This window comes from Spodoptera frugiperda, chromosome 30, assembly GCF_023101765.2.
Source record: "Spodoptera frugiperda isolate SF20-4 chromosome 30, AGI-APGP_CSIRO_Sfru_2.0, whole genome shotgun sequence".
In the NCBI taxonomy this organism is placed as follows: Eukaryota; Metazoa; Arthropoda; class Insecta; order Lepidoptera; family Noctuidae; genus Spodoptera; species Spodoptera frugiperda.
Genome location: NC_064241.1, coordinates 2,809,869 through 2,829,271, shown reverse-complemented (window position 1 = coordinate 2,829,271; position 19,403 = coordinate 2,809,869). Strand labels below are relative to the sequence as shown.

General features: G+C 32.8%; 1 protein-coding gene across 2 annotated transcripts in view; it reads right to left on the bottom strand.

Moving 5' to 3' along the window:
* LOC118269735 (neuropeptide F) overlaps positions 1 to 13,704 on the bottom strand; it is a 43,264-nt gene extending 29,560 nt beyond the window's left edge. For both annotated transcript variants that reach the window (XM_050706899.1, XM_050706900.1), the window contains exon 1: positions 13,557 to 13,704. The gene's annotated coding sequence lies outside the window, so the exon portion shown is untranslated. The remainder of the gene's footprint in view (positions 1 to 13,556) is intronic.
* Positions 13,705 to 19,403: the final 5,699 nt, after the last annotated feature.

Here is a 19,403-nt window from a genome sequence, read left to right as displayed (position 1 = left end):
CAGTAGTGCCGCGTGTCAGTAACATTCCTAGATAACCTACAACATTACAGCTCTTCTGTGGTCAAGATACATGTAGCTGTTCATACAGAATTTAATACTTGATTTATTTTCTATTTTCGTTGAAATATTTAGTTGAATTATGCTTCTGTGGACGAGTACTACTTGTAGTTTCATTTAAATCGTATGAGTGATCTCCATACTGTATGTTTAAAGAGTTTTAACATGCCACCCACATATTAGTTTTACTCAATTTTGCTCTAGACGTTACAATGAACTGCATAATGGCTTTAATTTTATTAGTCAAAAGAAATTTATCAACCAATCCTAACGCTAATTTCACTTAATTAATTTTAGTAACATGTCAACTGCATACTGTTGCTAAAGTTTGTACATAAATACGTTCAAATTGTACTTATTTGTTGAAAGGGGAAAACAAAGAGTAATATTTTGAGAATATAAATCCGAAATTTAATTACATTGACTGTGTTGGTGTTTGAAATGAAATTCTAAAATAGCCACGACAAAATTAAATGCTTTTTACAAACTAAAATTTGTTTGAAAAGACTAGAACAGAATTTGCTGTAGATTTTTATATTCTCAGAAAAAAAATAACCTTTATACTTCTTCGGCTTCTGCGTAGCAGAGGTAAAATATACTAGATAAATTTACGTTATATCATACATATCAGTCATATAAAACCTGAGTAGGAGCGAAAAAATCAACATCAGAGAAAACAAGACAGAATTTGAAGAAAATTCCTTTAAAATAATAAAGGACATTTTACAAGACATTTTTAAATAAATATAAAACACAATTGTATTGGCGATAGAAACCAAGTAACTGGAAATTTGAAATGGAACGATTTAAAACGTAAGTAAGGAAGCGGAGTAAGAGGCTATTAAGAATTTGTTCAACTAAATATATTCTCGAGACCTTTGCAAAGATTTATTTGAAACAACGGTTTCAAGTACTACACGATACTTTTTATATTAGGTATTTTTGTTCCTGTAAACATGAATGGTAGTGGTAAGTGATAGGGAAGATAGGGGAAATACTACCTACGCAGGTACGTAGGTGTACCTCAGACCACAATATTCTCATGTAAACCATTTTATTTCTGAAATATTAAACGTAACACCCACTATTTGAATTGTGAGTCTTCTTATAAGGGGTTTAATAGTGTACTTACTATATTTCTTTTAATTATGTTTATTATGCTTTTATCAGTCACTGTACAATGTACACTTACTGTTTAGTATTTGTATTATAAGTACCATGTTATAGGGGGTGAGTCTATTGCCATATTATACTGGACACAATTCCAGACACCGTGGTATTACTGAGACACTTTCGAAAAACCGAAATAAGCCCAGTAATATTTTGCCCATTGACAAATGTCTTTTTTTCGAGTTATAAGAATATATGAATAGTCAACCATTGGACAGTCTCGGACTGTTATTTATGATGAAGAAATTAAATATGAATATAAAAATCTATGTACATTTAAACTTTTGTAACTGAACCATTGCGTGGGATGCCAAAAATAGCCATTGAGAAGGCTGTAAGCGTAATTTAACTTAGAGAACAGTTTCTTCATGCAACATTTACTTTGCGTCTTTCTACGATAAATAATGATAGTTATTAGTCAAAGAAACCGAAAGATATTAGTATTAGATAATAGCTGTAAAGATTGTAGGCAAAACTCCAGTGGAGGTTTCTCACTTATCCAACACAGGTCCCACTTAACCAAGTTTCACTGTACTACACTTTATACGTCATAAAAAACGACCTAACCTATCAACTAAAGCCATCGAACTATCGTTCATTAGTTCCATTTACTTAATAATACCTCAAATGAAGCGGAAAAGACAGGAAAATTTTACGAAACCCCTTATTATTTACGCTACGCGAATTCTTCCAGAGAATTTCACTGCAGTCTAATGGGAATAATACCTATTTTATTTAAACACGTAGTTTTTTGTAGAACTAGCTTTCCTTCTACGGTTTCACCCGTGAAGATTTGTGTCGATTAGGTGCATCGTTTTTAGGGTTCCGTAGCCAAATGGCAAAAAAACGGAACCCTTATAGATTCATCATGTCTGTCTGTCTGTCCGTCCGTATGTCACAGCCATTTCCGAAAACGTTGGGCCTACATAGTTGAAACTGTTTTTTAAACATTGTCCCACTTTATGATTTTCTCCTGTGTCGTGGTTTACAAACATAAAATATTTCACATACACATGACACTGAAACTCGGAATAACAATCTGTTTATCACATGAGAAGTCACTTGATGATATTCCCACATCAAAAAAAAACGGTACAAAGAATTAAATTTTCCAATTATGTAAGAGACTTTCCAATCTGTTCAATAATTTCAAAGCATTTATTGATATATATTTATTTAAAGTACAGTTTCAAAGAACTGTCTATAAAATTCGATTTCGAAAATCGAGATGCCCCTTAAATAATACGAGATTTAAAACGATTTCTTTGATGATAAAGAGTGAAAGTTTATTCCTGGTAATTTGTGTTTTTGTTTGTTTATTGCCAGGAAGAAAAGGTACCTACGCAAGGAAATTTACATTTTGCAATCGCAAAGATAAGTATCGTGAATTCACGGATGGCAATTTTGGGGGATTTCATCTTAAATTTTGTCATTTTAGATTATATTATAATTATCTCGTACATCTATCAGCTTGTTCATAAGAGTTCGTTGAACTCAAAATGTAAAGGGTTTTAAAATTATTTGCCATGGCTTTAATGGGCTGATCCGGAACTGCGGACTACCTAGCGGGTTAACCGGGGATCCGGCTCGAAGGGCAGAAGTAGGATCGGGGTGGTTTTTAGTCAGTAAGAGTCTGACACTCCCTCCCGCCTCGCCCAAGGCGGGAGAAGTCATTGAATGATTTTCGCCCCTCAAAAAAAAATGGCTTTAATGGGAGGTACTATTGTAATCTTCAAAAAATTCTAACACTAACTCCCATTAAAGCCGTGGCAGATAATTTTAGAACACCTTATATGCCCTACGATTTTGACTAATCGATAGATTTGATTTATGAAAAATAAAAATTTTCCTAACAGTTTACCTAAGTAGCTAGACGGTGATTATAACACATTAATAATTATCTTTTCTTACGTCATTTGATGTCCCAGAACTCTTTTTGGTATTTTTTTTTTACGTTATTTGTACGTGGGAAGCAGTTTTTCTAAAAATATGTTGCTGACTAAGTCATTACTTCCTGGTAGGTACGTTTAACCCATCATCGAAATACCTTTTCAATTAAAGTCAATTACAGACTACACAAGTTATCATTAAGTAATTAATAACCGACCTAACAATTCAAATTACCCTTTTACACAATTTTCTTAATTCATATTGTTTCTGTCAAACGTAATACGAAGAATTAAAGATTCAAGGTATAAAGCTAAAAGGCTTTTATAATATTTTGACGATCATTTTGAGATATTAATCTATTAATCCGAGTAAGAATTCTTGCTTATCGTATTAATAGACCAAAAGGAAAAGTGTCATTCAGAAGGAATTATTTCGTCGAAACGAATCTTTCTTGTGATTTTGATTTTAATAAAATGTCATTCATAATATGAATAGAAATAATTATTATTGGGATTAAAAATAGTTAGGTACTGTTAATTTTGCGTTAAAAATAAAATATCTTCTTAGAAAATAAATACAACTTAAACTTTACACATGTATTTTACGCTCCTGATATATTTGGGTTTCTCTAGTGTGTTTTGCCTAGGGCACTTTAGGTTTGACCCATTGTCATATACAATGAAGACTTGAGAGAGATTGTAAGTTTCGTATAACCTTCCTAAAATTTAGCTTTGTACGTAAATAATTAAAAATTCTGACGATATACATTCGACATTTACAAGTCAAGTTATAGTAATCTAAATATATTGTAACATAAATAGATACAGCCCAAAGCACTGGACGGATCAAGCTGAAATTTGGCATGCAGGTAGATGTTATGACGTAGGCATCCACTAAGAAGAAGAGGATTTTGATCAGTTCTACTCCCAAGCGGAAAAATAGGTGATGAAAGTTTGTATGAAACTTTGTCAATTTTAAACCGATCAGGCTGATCCTTTGCATGCATAAAACTATTATGACGTAGGCATCCCCGAAAGGTTTTGATAAATTTCATTAATAATAATACTTCTTAACGCGAACGAAATCGCGGACAAACGTTAGTTTAGATAATATAAATACTATATCCAGGTAATCATATATAAATACTACCCAAATTATAACATAAACGCTAGAATTATTTCCACTAAAATACTTTTACTCTCTCTAAAAATTTGCACATTTAGATAACCACCTACAAGAGCTTAAGTGTTAAAATGTTGTTATAAATCATTCGACTGACATAATAACAGTACTATTAACGTGATAATAATAATTGTGATAAGTGAATTATCATAATGATAATCTTATCGATGCACTCTTGCTGGGCTTTTATTTTTTATCATAGCATTTGAATTCGTGGTATTTTCAGTCAATTTATTGGATTATTTTGTTGTAAAGATAAAAATACTATGCGTACTTTAGTATTATTGTTACAATAATCATAAATGTTAATCCGTGGACATTGGTGTACATATAATCCGTGGATATTGGTGTATATATTATATTTTAAATTTAAACATGTAACTGTTTTGTGTCCCTAATAAATTATATAGAAATAGTATATTTTTCACAATTTTGTTACGTTTTCGGTGTGTATTATAATACACTCCGAAAATTTTTGGAGCACACATTCGTTAAAGTACCTACCTACATACGTTTTTATGAATGAAAGGGAGGCAAACAGATAAATGGATATTTATAAAACGAGGAAAAATGCAGATGGACAGTAAAAGGGATATAAATGGAAAATGAACATGGTGCATTGACCCCATTCTAGACCCCATTAATTGGGGACGTGACAAATAATGATGATGATGGCATTAAGATCCATTTTTGTACAATTTAAATTTTTTGGCATAAAACATGGTGTCATCAGTGTGATGGAATGACTAATTTTGTATCAAAAATAAATTGGCACATTTTTGCTTATTAGCTGTTAATTATTTGACGAATTTTCGTAATTAAATATCCGAAAAAAATGAATGATATTAATGCGTCGTACCCATACCCAAATTTTTTTTTAACATGCCAAATATATTTTAGCATGTGTCGATTTATTTTTGACATGTTCAAATCATTTGATAAATTTCCGTAATTAAATAGCAAAAAGAATGGATGTTATTATAGCGTCCTTTAGAGTTGAACTCTTGGTCCATTAAGTACAAATAACCATTTGTCTACTCTTTAGAGAAATTGCGAGGCGTTTAGTTGACCAAAGAACTCAACTTTTTACTCGGAGATGTACGACGTACTTAGTAGCTAAGCATTCGGTTGTAAACTGTTAATGGAGAATTAATGTATTTGGTCATTTTTTCTTTATAACACAAAATGCCTTTTTATTGATTCCTTGAAAGATTTATGAAATAATATCACATTTTTTTCGGTAAAGCAAGTATTAATATGATTGATAATTATGCAATATGGGATAAAGGGTTTACCTATATAGTGAGCACAAAATTAGTCAAAAAAATTGTCAATATATCCGCAAAGGCCTCAATTACACTTTGCCCAATCCCCAAAACCCCAAATGTTGGGGCAGAAAGCCCAGCTTTCTTAGGGGTTCTTTTTTAGGGACCTTTACGCTCTGTTCACTAAATTGTATTAGCAGTAGGTAGGTGTAATAGAAATTTCTATCAAAACACGACAAATAACACTTCCATTCTCTTAAAAGATAAATAAAACTTATAGTACATTGTACAGAATAATATTATTATGTAGAACATGTTCGTCATTCATTCAAACAACTAGTCGCGGTTAACCATGAATAGTAATTTACATCAACAAAACGAAATTGTGTTTGGATCAAATTCTCCTATTGTTTAGCCTGTGTGTGGGTTATTAGAGTTCCAAAATTAGATATATTCGCGGTTTTATCAATCTCCTTATCATCTGTCACTTGGTTTACTGAAGCAGTTGAAGTGAAATCTAGGAATACACTTCAGTATAATTTTCAATTAGGTAAAATTTACTGCTCTAACTAACTGCCTTGTTGGCCGAGTGATTGCAATTGCAACTGCCGGGCAAGGGGTCTGGGGCTCGATTCCCGGGTCGGACGAAGTATTACTGGGCTTTTTTCGGTAAATTTCTCAGTACTAGCACAGAGTCTGGAAATGTGCCCGGTATATGGCAATAGGCTCACCACCTGTTACATGGGACTTACAACATACATTGTGAAATGTGGGTGTACATTGGCATTATGTGCCATAATGTGCACCTCTGCCTACCCCTTCGGGGAATAAACGCGTGACGTTATAAAAAAAAAGTATAATTTACTTTGAAAGAAACGTAAAGAGACATATTTTTTTGACCAAATCAATCAAGATTTAGTAAAAATAATGGGTATGAGACTTAATACTTCTTTCGCCTCAAAATTTCATAAGATAGATGCAGAAATCACTGAGAATTTCAGTTCTAAAAACTAGTCTGAAAAATTCTTTGGATTTTCATACAAAGCACTAAAACGCTGCTGAAGCATAAATTTCGAAGAGGTTCCACACTATTTTGTAGTGCGCTTTTAGTGTACACGGATCTAGGAAAATCTTCGCCTATTTTTTTTATGAAACGTAGGAATTTTCATTTTAGTCATATAGTTAGGAGATTTCCATTTTCCATCGTTTATTTTTTAATCAATCTTATTAAAATGATGCTTTTCTAGTAGCAAAAAGACTTTCTTTTGATTTTTTTTAATGTTGCCTCCACACTAGGATTTTCTTCTGACATTTGAATAAAATAAATTTCAGATACACTTGACACTCAGACCCGAAGCAACATTTGTGAATCACACAAAGAGTTGCTCCATGCGGGAATCGAACTCGCTACATGTTGCACGGCAGCCAATTGCCTAGCCACCGCGTCAACCGTGCAGTCATATTATCTGCGTTCCTTGAAACACTCAACGCACAAATTCAGTAGTACTTCGAGTACCTAATAATTTATTAACAGGATCACTAAGTCAGACCATGTTAGATACACCTACAGTTCTACATTTGTCTCATCTTATAGGAGTCAAGAGACAAGTTTTTTACGAAATGTCGTTGCCAAAAAACTCTAAATATTGAGGCAACATAAGGTATGTTCTTGGCAGACTATGAATTTAAGGTAGCCTAAGGTAGTCTGCCCTTTAAATCCCCCAAGACCTAACACTTGACAGAAAACTTTATAAAAAACTGTCGTGAAACAATGCTTGCGGTGTGTTTCATCGTGTGAGTGAGGTTCCGGAGGCCTAATTACCCGCTCCTAAATTGTGAAGATCTCTTAAAAGGTGAGATGTTAGTTACCCAATCGAAAATAGATTACATTTTTTGGTAAACTATTGACCAATATTTCAGTTAATATTTAATCGTTTTATGTCTTATTATACAAGTATAGTAAGTAAACTGAGAATAACACTTTCAATCAAAAGGTCTTTCTTATAAAAAAGCATTGACTATAATATCTTAGTAGTGTCCTATGAAAATATTCTCAAATTGATAAGATTGTTTCCTTTCAATCGAGTTAGTGTAGGGAGAAATCTGTTTTGTTACTTGGTATTCGATTATTGCCTGGTGATTTTTTTCTTAGAAGGATTCTAAAGGCTGTTTAGTTTAGTTGGTATAATGATACTCAAAGTACTTATCTAATGCACTTAGCTTCACTGGCAGATAGACTGGCAGAAAATTCGAGAATGACTTATTTAGGGAATTGGAGAGTTACCTATGTAAAATTACACATGTAAAATACTACTGCTCCGATGTATATTAACTATACTTTTTTAGGAATTATCATTATAATTAAACTTGTAGACATAGTATTTTTTACATATCGGCAGACACCCTATATTTAGTGACTAATACACAACGTATGCCTACATATTATGTCAGTTTCACACACTTCACAACGATGTAAGACTAAAAAACTGATCTTAAAGCAATGTACTCAAAGTTTCAAGCAATCCCGTAGTGTCAACACAGACGTTAGAAAAACTAAAATAAGCCTCTTTCGTGTGAATAATCCAAACACTTGGGGAAAATAATGGAGTCAACTATGTGAGTGTTGGTTTTTTCACAATACCTATTTAATTGGAGAGTACCCGTTTTTTTTTAATTGTCTTTATTTTATCAATGCATTTTTGTCATCGTCATTCAACAGTAGTAAAGTTTGTTTTTCCACTGCAGTTAGTTATTTTTTTACGAATCGAGTTAACTTTTACGAAAAGAGTTAAAATTTCAGTATTCAAATTCTAATTTAACGCTTTGCAAAATTTGTAACTCAAACACATGACGTCAATAGAAAATGATACATTGCACGCTTTGTCAAAACAAATGTCAAAGTTGATTCTAGCAAATTAAATGTCAATTCAGTTACATGCTTTCATCGGATGCTTCAGAAAGACCTTTATTCAAACGACTACTCTATCGCTCACCTTTCCAAAGGACTGTCACTACAGAAATGCAACTAGAATGCTTATTTCAAAGTCGTATCGGATCAAAAAGCATTCCTGACACAACGCTAGCAGCGTAGCGCAACTCTATCGAAAAAAAAACGACTCACACTTTCTTTGTTTCAAAAAAGAATCCTCTGTCAAACGGCCAATTCCGTTTTCGAACGACGCCAACAAAGAATTATCGAACGATTTCCAAATTTGAAATCTAACAAGGTTTTAAAACTATATGGGAATATTTACGCTCGAACTCATTGGGTTCGTTTTCCATTGTTATAAAAATACGCGTCGAACTCCAGTGAGTCCGATTAATTGGGCATCGACGAAAACAAACGTTTGTTGTTCTGTCGAAAACAAGTATTCTGTGTGCTCTATCGTATGATAGCGTATTCCGTGAACAAACACGAATTGAGGACTCCACGTACGTTTTTAATTCGATTGTTAAACGCATAAAAGCAATAAAATTAAATGTGTCGATTTTATTTTATGCAAATATTTTCGTTCAATAAGCTGACTGTTGATAACGTTATTGTACATTTTTATGTTATGGTTGATATTTGAAGTTCACATTGTCAACATAATAAATGAAAATGTCTTTCTCGTGTTTAAAAGACATATGGGTAAAATAGGTTTTTTTTATGGAATAGGTGGCAAACGAGCAAACGAGTCACCTGATAGTAAGCGATCAGCGCCGCCCATGGACACTCGCAACACCACTTGTTGTTTTATTATAACTGGGTATATAGCAACGTGCAGTATAGAACCGTGTTGTTCTCTAATCCCACATAAACTGAGATAATCCGTGAAGAATAATGATATTCGGAGCGCAAACATAAATGCGAAGAGAGTGTCTGAATCAATATAAGAATATAATTCCTAACTATGTATCTCTCGTTTACCTTTTATTTCTATGTCTTTAATACGTATTTCAATTTCATGGTAGTTAACAACTACTACCTACACCCTCTGCCTTAAAACTATCATAAAGAACTCCCTACTTATATGAATAGGTAGACCTAAAACTATTATAAAAATCAACTATTTTTTTTTTTTTTTGATGGGGGAAAATCATCCTTTGACTTCTCTCGCCTTGGGCGAGGCGACTCTTACTGACTAAAAACCACCCCGTTCTTTCTCCTGTTTTTCGAGCCGGAGCCCCGGTAAAGCTGCTAGGTAGTCCGCAGCTCCGGATAACAATCTCCCTACTTATGTGAATAGACCTTAAAAAAACTTTAGGGCAAATTATTTTTGAAACCAAACATACAATACCTATTAACGTAAATAAAACTCCAAATATAAAAATAATAGGAACAAACAAAATTAAATCTAGAATGCCAAATAAACAACATCAATGAACCAAAGCTAATTCCTTTATACAAAGGTTTGCTTTGAACAAATTAAAATCATTAACATTTAATCAAACGAAAGAAGAACAAATAGAGAATGTATTAATTATTTGTAATTAATATTGGCATGTAAGCAATATGTTTATTATAAGCAGGCAATTAACCCGGCAAATAGGTTTTTCTAATCAATTCAAATATGATTATGATTGGTTAGCTTTTATGTGGTCTCGACTTTGCTTGCGTTGTCAAATAAAAAACGTAACCGTACGACTAAAGTATTAATAACCGATTTACAAAAAGAAACGAATTTTTTGGCAAAATATAAATAAAATAGAATCCAACAATTTTGATCCAGAGATTTTGGATTAAATTTAGGAGAGTCATGCTTCGGCACGAATTGGGCAGCTCCACCGGAGTGATACCACGGCCTCACAAAAAACTGTCGTGAAACAACGCATGCGTTGTGTTTCATCGTGTGAGTGAGATTAGTGAAGCTCCAAATACCCCTTCCCAAACCCCGAATCCCCAACAATCCTTAAATTCCTAACACTCAAAAGATCGGTAATGTACTTGTATCGCTCCTGCTGTTTTGGGCGTCGCATCGATGGGCGACACCGATTGCTTACCATCAGGTGATCCGTCGGCTCGTTTACCGGAAAATCATGCCATAGAAACGTTTCATTGCGATGCGACGTGAAAGAAAGACAAATAAACACAGTTTTGCATTTATAATATTGTTTTAATATTAAATGTATACGCGTATTCTACAAAGAGGCACTGTGGTTTTAATTATCTGTATTCCTTTAATAGGAATGTGTACAATTAATAATATTGAAGTATGAGTAAATTGAGTTTTATTGAAATACTTGGTTTACTTACTACAATTATGTCTTATATTATTGTTTGTAACAAAAAATAATAACGCTTCTATTAATCGATGCAACGGTCACGGTTAGCATCAAGAGTACAAAATTCATAAAGCTATTTGACATTTCGAAAAAAGTATTCGAATATGACTAGTTATTATCGAACCTATTAAATAAAAAATCCGGGATATGTTCAGTAGTTGCTATAAGAATATGCATACATATTATAATAAGTGACTCAAATAGATACTGACATTTACATTGATCAAAGGATAAGATGACGAGTGAGTGACGTCAAAATACCTTTATGACATTTTTACGTTCGTATAAACGAGTAGTAAATGGATTGACAGTTCTCAAGATCGAACGCATCATTTTTACTTTCTTTAGTTTCGAGGATAAAATGTGCTAATATCTAATTTGCGAACAATCGGTTAACAAGATATAAGTAAAATTCTCTTTAGTTAAATAAAAATTAAACAATATTTCACTCCTTCCTAAAGTACAGACGTCGTAAAGCTCTTAAAAAGGGTTTTACTATTCCGAAATGGAATTATGGACACAATTTCCTGTTAAAAATACCAAGATTGATTAATATCCAGATGGTAATTGGAATGTTCCACATATTTTTACTTTACTTTCCTCGTTATAAAAAGTTACATAAATTATAGTTAAATAACTTTAGTTCAATTATTATTATTATAGCTCCCTCCTTTTACTCCCTGACGGGATAGTCAGGTATACTTTTTATAAAACCCACTCTACTACATTAGTTATAAAGCCCATGTAAAACATTACGAGTCTGTAGCCATCGTAAAAAAATCCAGTGTTACTACTGAATTTGAAAACTCTGTAAAAGCAAAGTCTTTTGACGTTCAAAAATGCCTTCCCGGACTATTTGAATTAATAATTTTGGCTTTGACTATGCACTAATATTACGTAACCGAAAATCAAACCCGTTACTCGATCATCGGTCGTAAAATCACTTGATCACCCAGGTAGAAAATGAGATAAACATAATGAAAATGAAAATGGTAAAGTGAAAAAACATTCTAGAAAATTTTAAGATCTTTGTGTGTGCTACATCCATTCTTCTCTCCATTTTGTAAGATAGTTCGCTACTTAATATCGTAGATTAAAAACTTCATAAAAGCTCGATCCACTAGATACATGAAGTAGATGAACTCTTTATAAGTGAATACGTATTATATTGTTATGAACTTTGTGCATTATACAGTTTTATTACTTTTACAAGTCTGCTTGTATTCATACCATGGATCTGGTCCTCGGCAGTATTACAGAAAAATAATTTTAGATTTTTTTTGAGAGATATTTTTTTTTTTCTTATTTTTTCTAGTGTGCAATTCAACCTGTTATTTTTTTTTTAGTATGCAGATAGATTGTGTTATGTAACCAGGGTTTTGATATGTATTTTATGTATTAATTTGGTTTCTATATTTATATAAAAAAATCCAAAACTATGCGACATTATTCATTTAGTCCAGCATTTCTCTGAATACTTATAAGAGTAGGATTTTTGCTAATGTGAATATTGATGCATTAAAATTATAATTTACGTTTCGTACATACATTACTCGTAAACTGTAATTTTATTAACATAGGTAGTAGGTACATGGTGCAAAGAAATAAAGGTAGGTATTATAGATATCTATGTTTATTGTTTACACCTAACTACCTATATCAGAAAGACGTAAGCCTATGGATTAAATCCCTACAGATTTACTCTCACAGCACAAGGCTTAGTAGAACATCGATAGCAGGGTGTAGAAAATAAATAGTAATAATCGGTTTAAGGCTTACTGCAGGACATTTTTCTTTATTAAATAACCTACAGCATCGACTATTAAATACCTTGTAGCAAGCAAGGTATTTTTAGTTCACTATTTTCTTATATTATCGTAAAGTTTATTTTAAAATAACGAAAGTTATTCTGACCGTATCGCTGCGAAGCACTAAGTATTTTTTAAATAATTTTATTTAAAAATGTACCTGTAACTGTAACTTTAAAACAGGTGTTGTAAAGTAACATTCCTGTTTAGTTTGTGAACATATTCAACGCAAAATGTCTAATTTCCACAACTTTATTTAGATTATACAATTATACAACTTTTAATACTTATGTGTAAAAAATATATATTGAATTTTATAAATTTTACTTTTCACTATTATTATGTTTTATCCAAAATTTTCTACATTCTGATGCAAAGTAGGTAATATGTTTATGAGGTTTTAGTTTTTTATTTAATTTTAACTGAATAGGTAATGCAGACACAAATACACAATAGCCATTTAAATTCGACATTTTGTGTGTATTTGAATAATCGTGGTCACTTTTCTAGTGCTCTTTGCAGATTTTCAAGAAAAAGTTAGTTGAATTCTACTTTGTCGTGCAGATTATTTTATCAGTGATGAATATTGTTTTTACCGACTTTATATTAATTTGTTGTTTTCATAATAAGTCGTGTTAAAGTTGAACATGTAAAAAATAAGTTTCACTAACTTTCAAGTAATATTTTACGTGATACAAATCATATTCGAATAGGTACGAACAAATATCTTGCTTTCCTTAAAAAAGTAGGTATATTTTTTACATACGATTTAAAGAATGCCTACGCTAAAAATTTAGTTTTTCCCCTGAATTTATTAAATAAACCCACCTAAAATTCCTACCAGAAAATAAAATAAAGAGAAAATTGAATATTTTCCAATTTTCATAAAAAAGATTTTCTGCCGATTTCCCCCACTTACCTTCTAGCTTCTCAGCGAAGAGACGTCGACGAAACTTTTCGAACTTGGAAAGATCGGAGAGCGCGAAAGTGCACCAAGTTAGGAGTGAAATGCGAAGTAGCTGCCGCCAACATTTATAGTCCACCGTTGGGCGGACTGTGGGCGGAGCCACGCACGCGTAAGTGGCATTCAGCCGATGCCTTGACGTATTTCCTGGGATAATTAAAAAAAGAATCTGTCATTATTACTTTTTTGTTTGTTTTTTTTTTGGTGATGATAAGTGACTATGGGGATGCATTTTTATGAATTATCGATTAAATAAAAATTGTGTACATTTTTTAAATACCTATATGTGGAACAAAAATTATGCACTGAAAACACGTAACTTTTAATTTTTTTGTGTATTTTTGTGAAATCAAGTTTTGGTTTTAAAGGTTAAAGGTGTGTAATAAGGTAATTTTAGTAAGGGTTTCTTTTTAATTACTGTAACATACTGGAAATTTAAAAATACTTAAGTAGGTACCTATTAGCTATGGTCTGAAACCATAAAAATAAATGGGTAATAAATATTTAAATAAATAAAAATTAATAATTTTCGTATATACATTGATTTGAAATATCATGTGACGTCACGATTAACTACATTTTATAGGGTAACGTGACGTAATGACCCCCACTCCTAAACTTAACCACGTTTTATCAAAGTATTGTAACCTTATATAACAAATAAAAAAAGATGTCTAATATTTGTTAATTATTTAACTAACTAACGGACTAATTAGATTTTTTTCTTTTAATACCCTGTCTACTATCCTATTGCTGAATTAAAATGCATATCCAAAAAACCTGTTCATAATTATTATAAATAACTTAAAAAAAGTGGTTTATACAGTATGATCGTAAATTAATTCAATATTCAATAAGTAATAATTACAACTTTGCTCATTAAAATCACTTCATTCATTTGCATGCAAAGAAGAAACGTGCTTAAAAGGTTTCATTCATTGAAAAATAGCTTTTCAAACGACCGTAGTTTTATTTTTAAACTTAATAGAGTATTATTAAAATTCATTTTTAATTGTATGCATTTTTATTTAAAGCTAGGAACTGTAAAGAAGTTTAGGATACGTCGAGTGAATTCTTAATTCTTTTATAGAGTTCCTTTGTTATAGTGCAGCCATGGAATAAAGAAAAATGGTAGATATAATAAAGAATAAAAAAGTTTGATGTGAACAAAATATCTTATTAGGTAGTAAGTAAAGATTTTTTAGTATTTTTCTGGGATCGGACGTAAACGAATAGTTAGATCTGCTGAAGGTAAGGCGTCAGGCTTTTTTATGAACACCTATTTCATGGCTACAAATAGATCATACATCTTTTAACAGATCTTTCAAATACAATAAATCTACATGTCTTTTTCTGAGGAGAGAAAATCGTCCACTGTCTTCTCCCGCCTTGGGCGAGGCGAGTGTCAGACTCTTACTGACTAAAAACCACTCTATGCTTACTTCAGCTTCTCTGCTGAGCCGGAGCCCCGGTAAACTCGCTAGGCACTCTGTAGCTCCGGAAATCTACACGTCTACACTTTTATAAAGCTAAAAGCTAAAAAGTTTGTTTGTTTGAACGTGCTAATCACCGGAACTACTAGTTCCAATTTAACAATTCTATTTGTGTTAGATAGTCCATTTATCGAGGCTATAAAACATCACGCTACGCTCAATAGAAGTCAAGCAGCGGGTACCGAGCAGGAGTCTTCCGCGAGTAAGTCTTTTAAGGTACGCGTCCACAGGCCCGCATCGTACGCATCGCACGCTCCGCATGCAACGGATTTTAGTTTGTCTTGTATAGAAACTCAAAAACTGATCCGCATCTTACGCACCGCAACATCAGCAATGCCTACATGCGATGCGTACTGATGACGTCATACGGAATGCGTACGATGCGGGTCTGTGGATGCTTACCTTTAATAAGAACAAATATTTTATACTACTAGTGGTCGCCTAGTGGTCGAAATTCGACCATATACGATTTAATTTACAATACCACTTAACATACGTTCAAGGATAATTTTTATTTAACGAATTTTTATTAGTTTTGTAAAATTCTAATTAATATATTCCGACGCATCATGAATAACCAAACCTCCTTCAATGAGAAACCTCTTTTCATATGAGACGTGAGAATATCATCGCAATGTCTGTCAATTTTGACGTTTTGTCAAATACGATACTATGCATGGTAGTGTGTGTAATGTTTTATTTATTGATTTAATGTACTTTATAAGCATTATTTTTGAAAAATATTAGCGTTCTGCACTTCTCCTACACATAAACTATAGGTGTACCAAATTTTATGCTCCTACGTCCGCGCAATTTTCGTAAAAAGCGGTCCAAAGTTTTTGCATCACGTATTAATATATACTAGTAGTAGCAAGATAATTTTTCTAACTAATCGAGAACCATCTTTTGTTTTATGACGTAGCTTGAAAACACTCACCTCTGGCATTCGTGTTTTAAGAAAAAAACATAACTATTGGTAGCATCTACGTAGGTTTCCACGTACCTTCTTGTTTTTCACACATTTTCTCTGAATAAATTTGCTTTCATTATGAATAAAATATTTGGTCCAAATTGCTCTGAGTGCGATTTCATCGAGGACAGGGGACAATTGAGCACATGTTTGGAGGAACACGGTTGTGAGACGTCTTTTACATAAAAATGAGTTTGGTCGGCTCGGAGGCTGCAACGTGGATTTGGAAAGAGGTTGGCCAAATTGCGTACGTATAACAGACGTACCTTAGCAATGTAACAAAATACCTTTTGCTCTTGAAAAAGACAGGCAAAAGTGCATGTAATAAATTAATTGTCCACTTTTGACCAGTTACGTTATGACTGTACCTAGGTTAAGACGGGCAGGCCTAATAAAACACATTCAAAAATTTAAAAAGCCCAATATGTAATTTTAGCTGGACCCGGGAATCAAACCCAAAACATTTTTAGCGCTTGCCCTCACTTGACTAACGAGCAAACTTGTACGAGTACTTACATAATGAAACTTGTACCAATTTTTATTTTGGCTACACTTTTTGAAAGAACCCCAAAACACTAAAAGAATAAAAATCTACCCAATTTACCTAATAACAACCTCTCGCCAAAAGTAATATTACTATAAGACCTCTACAGATACAAATAGTTTTAATTAATTGGGAAGGCTCTCTCAAATTGAATAAACAGCTATTAAGTGATAATTATGGAATAATCCCATTTCATTACTTATGCCTATTATCTCAGATGTGAAGATTAAAGTAATAGGTGATTTACCTATGTACACATTAGTAGATGCATACATACTTTTCATCTTTACAGTTTTTACCGACTTCAAATAAAGACAGCTTTTTAGTTTTTACTTTTTGGTTTTTTGAAGTCGGTTTTTTAAACGCAGTTTTTTATTTTATTTCTTTTTTCTTGTGGCTTAGGAATAAATAAAGACAAAAATAATAACATTATAAGTAATCAAGTCCTATACATTGCATAGTAAGTATGGAAATTACATCAGTAGGTATTTCAACGGTACAAAGGAAACAGGCAGCAAGTTTTAGCATTTAGACTACTTGTGTGGATGACTGTAACTCAGTTTGTTGGCTACGCAGAAACAGAACTGACTGTCGTCTGTCTACAAAGTTCAGTACGTATCCAAAATTAGTTTAATTTTCAAGTGAAAATGGTCACAGAATACAAAGATGATATCGAAATCAAACTTTGTGTTTACCATGAATAGTTCAGACCTTATATTACTCGTCTTGCATGCCGATCGGTTCAGTTAATCTGGAGGTTTACTCTAATTCAACGAAAAACGAAGTTTCGTCCGAAACTTCGCAGATTTCGTACTACAATTCCATTTATTGCGAACTTTCGTGAACAAAAATGAACGAATAAAATGAAGATAAATAAATAGTTTTTGATTTGAAATTAAAACGTTATTTTAAGTAATTTCATTACACACACACACAACGTCACGCCTTTTATCCCCGAAGGGGTAGGCAGAGGTGCACATTACGGCACGTAGGTAATGCCGCTATACAATGTCATTAGTAAATCAATAAAACCTACGGTCGAAGATTAAACGAAACTTTGCATTCGAGAACCGGAGTAGACCTACTGATCTGACATTTGTCTCAGATTTATCCTTTTATAGGTCCTGCAAAATGCCATTGTCGAAAATATCTTTGAGTGACCAGGTTAGGAGTGCGTTGACATCTGTCTGCATGGTAACTGGTTGAAAGGGCTCAAAAGGATTCCGTTTAGGTCGGTATGGAAAGATTCTTAGTGATCGAATATTTAATTTTATACAATTACCAAAGGATATGCAACCTTTGCTGATGCATTGTGATGCCGAAATAAACAGGACCGTAAATTGCTCATCAGAGAAATTAAATTTTACAAATTAAATGTAGGCTTACTACAGTCTATATAAGTTTTTAAACTGACATGGTCACTAACACTATTATTAGAACTTATAACGGGATATTTACCATGTTTATTCATTTTATCAATCAGTTAATCCGTGAACATGGCGCTTGCAACAGTGCCGAAATATCGGAAACTCGATAAAATCTACTACAGTCATACGTCATAGACATACTACAGTCTATCCCGACTTCACCATGCTCGAAATCCCAAAAAAAATGTACTTCATTTCCATAAATATTTGTTGAGTGATTCAGGTTCTTACCTTTGTTCCTTTTTTTGTTGTAATTGTGTTAAATTTGCATGATGTACTTATAATGACAGATTATGTTTGTAAAAGGGTATGATTGGGTTGTCATGACTCAGATTATAAAAATAGCCTTTATTAAAAAAAAAAATGATCCAAAAAATAACAATAATTAAACATCCAACAACATACACACATCAACAGTCGCTACTTCGAGTATCCTGTTATTTTTTTTCTAATTTATTTCTCAGCCGAATACTCACAAGAATATGAATGCTCATTAAGATGTTCCCGTGCCAATGACGTCTACATATCCAGAAAATGGTTCATTACACAAAAGGTAGGCGCCCAATAATAGGTTGAAGCATAAAATGTATAACGATTTGAACATTAAAAGTAAAGTAAACAAAAATTGTAGCTAACAAGATATGTTGACAACCTGCCTAAGTAACGCATTTGCTTATGTCTTTGACAGTCAATAGAAAACTGTTGAATTCAAATCCTCCGCTAACGTCGGTCACCGGTGACCACCACGGCGTTCAATGTGTTATCCACCAGAGATGTGCTATGTAGCTGTGCTACTAAGACGTAATAACTTAACTGTGAAACTATGTGGCCGTCCACTGATACTATCGATAGTAGGGAAGCCATCCATATTAGCACGCGTCCATAGCACTCATCTATCCATATAAAAAGCATAGCCGAATCTGTGTCCACCAGTGCTAAGCTATGTGTACCAATGAATATGAGTAGTGAAGCCAAACTTATTTACAGCAACGTAGCGTAGCACATCTCTGGTGGAAAAGCAGCCTAAGTCTATCCTCAACATAATATGTTGTCTACGACGTCCATAGGTATATTTTTTTCGACCATGTTCTCACCCAAATCTTCTGAATTCGGTACATCACGTACTCGCATAATTTGCATAAAGACCTAATAACATACTCAAAAGCCTCACACAACACGAAAAGGATGCGACACTCTTTTTAGAGATTTTACACTGACAATTAATTTTATTTTCCTAACAAAAAATACACAGGCATAATTTAATTAGTTTCAAAGAGGGAGAGAAAGGTAATTTTAAAATGGGTGTTTTCAGGTCTATTTTTTAATGAAATCGTCCATGTAGGGTTATATTTTTGTTTTGTATTTGGT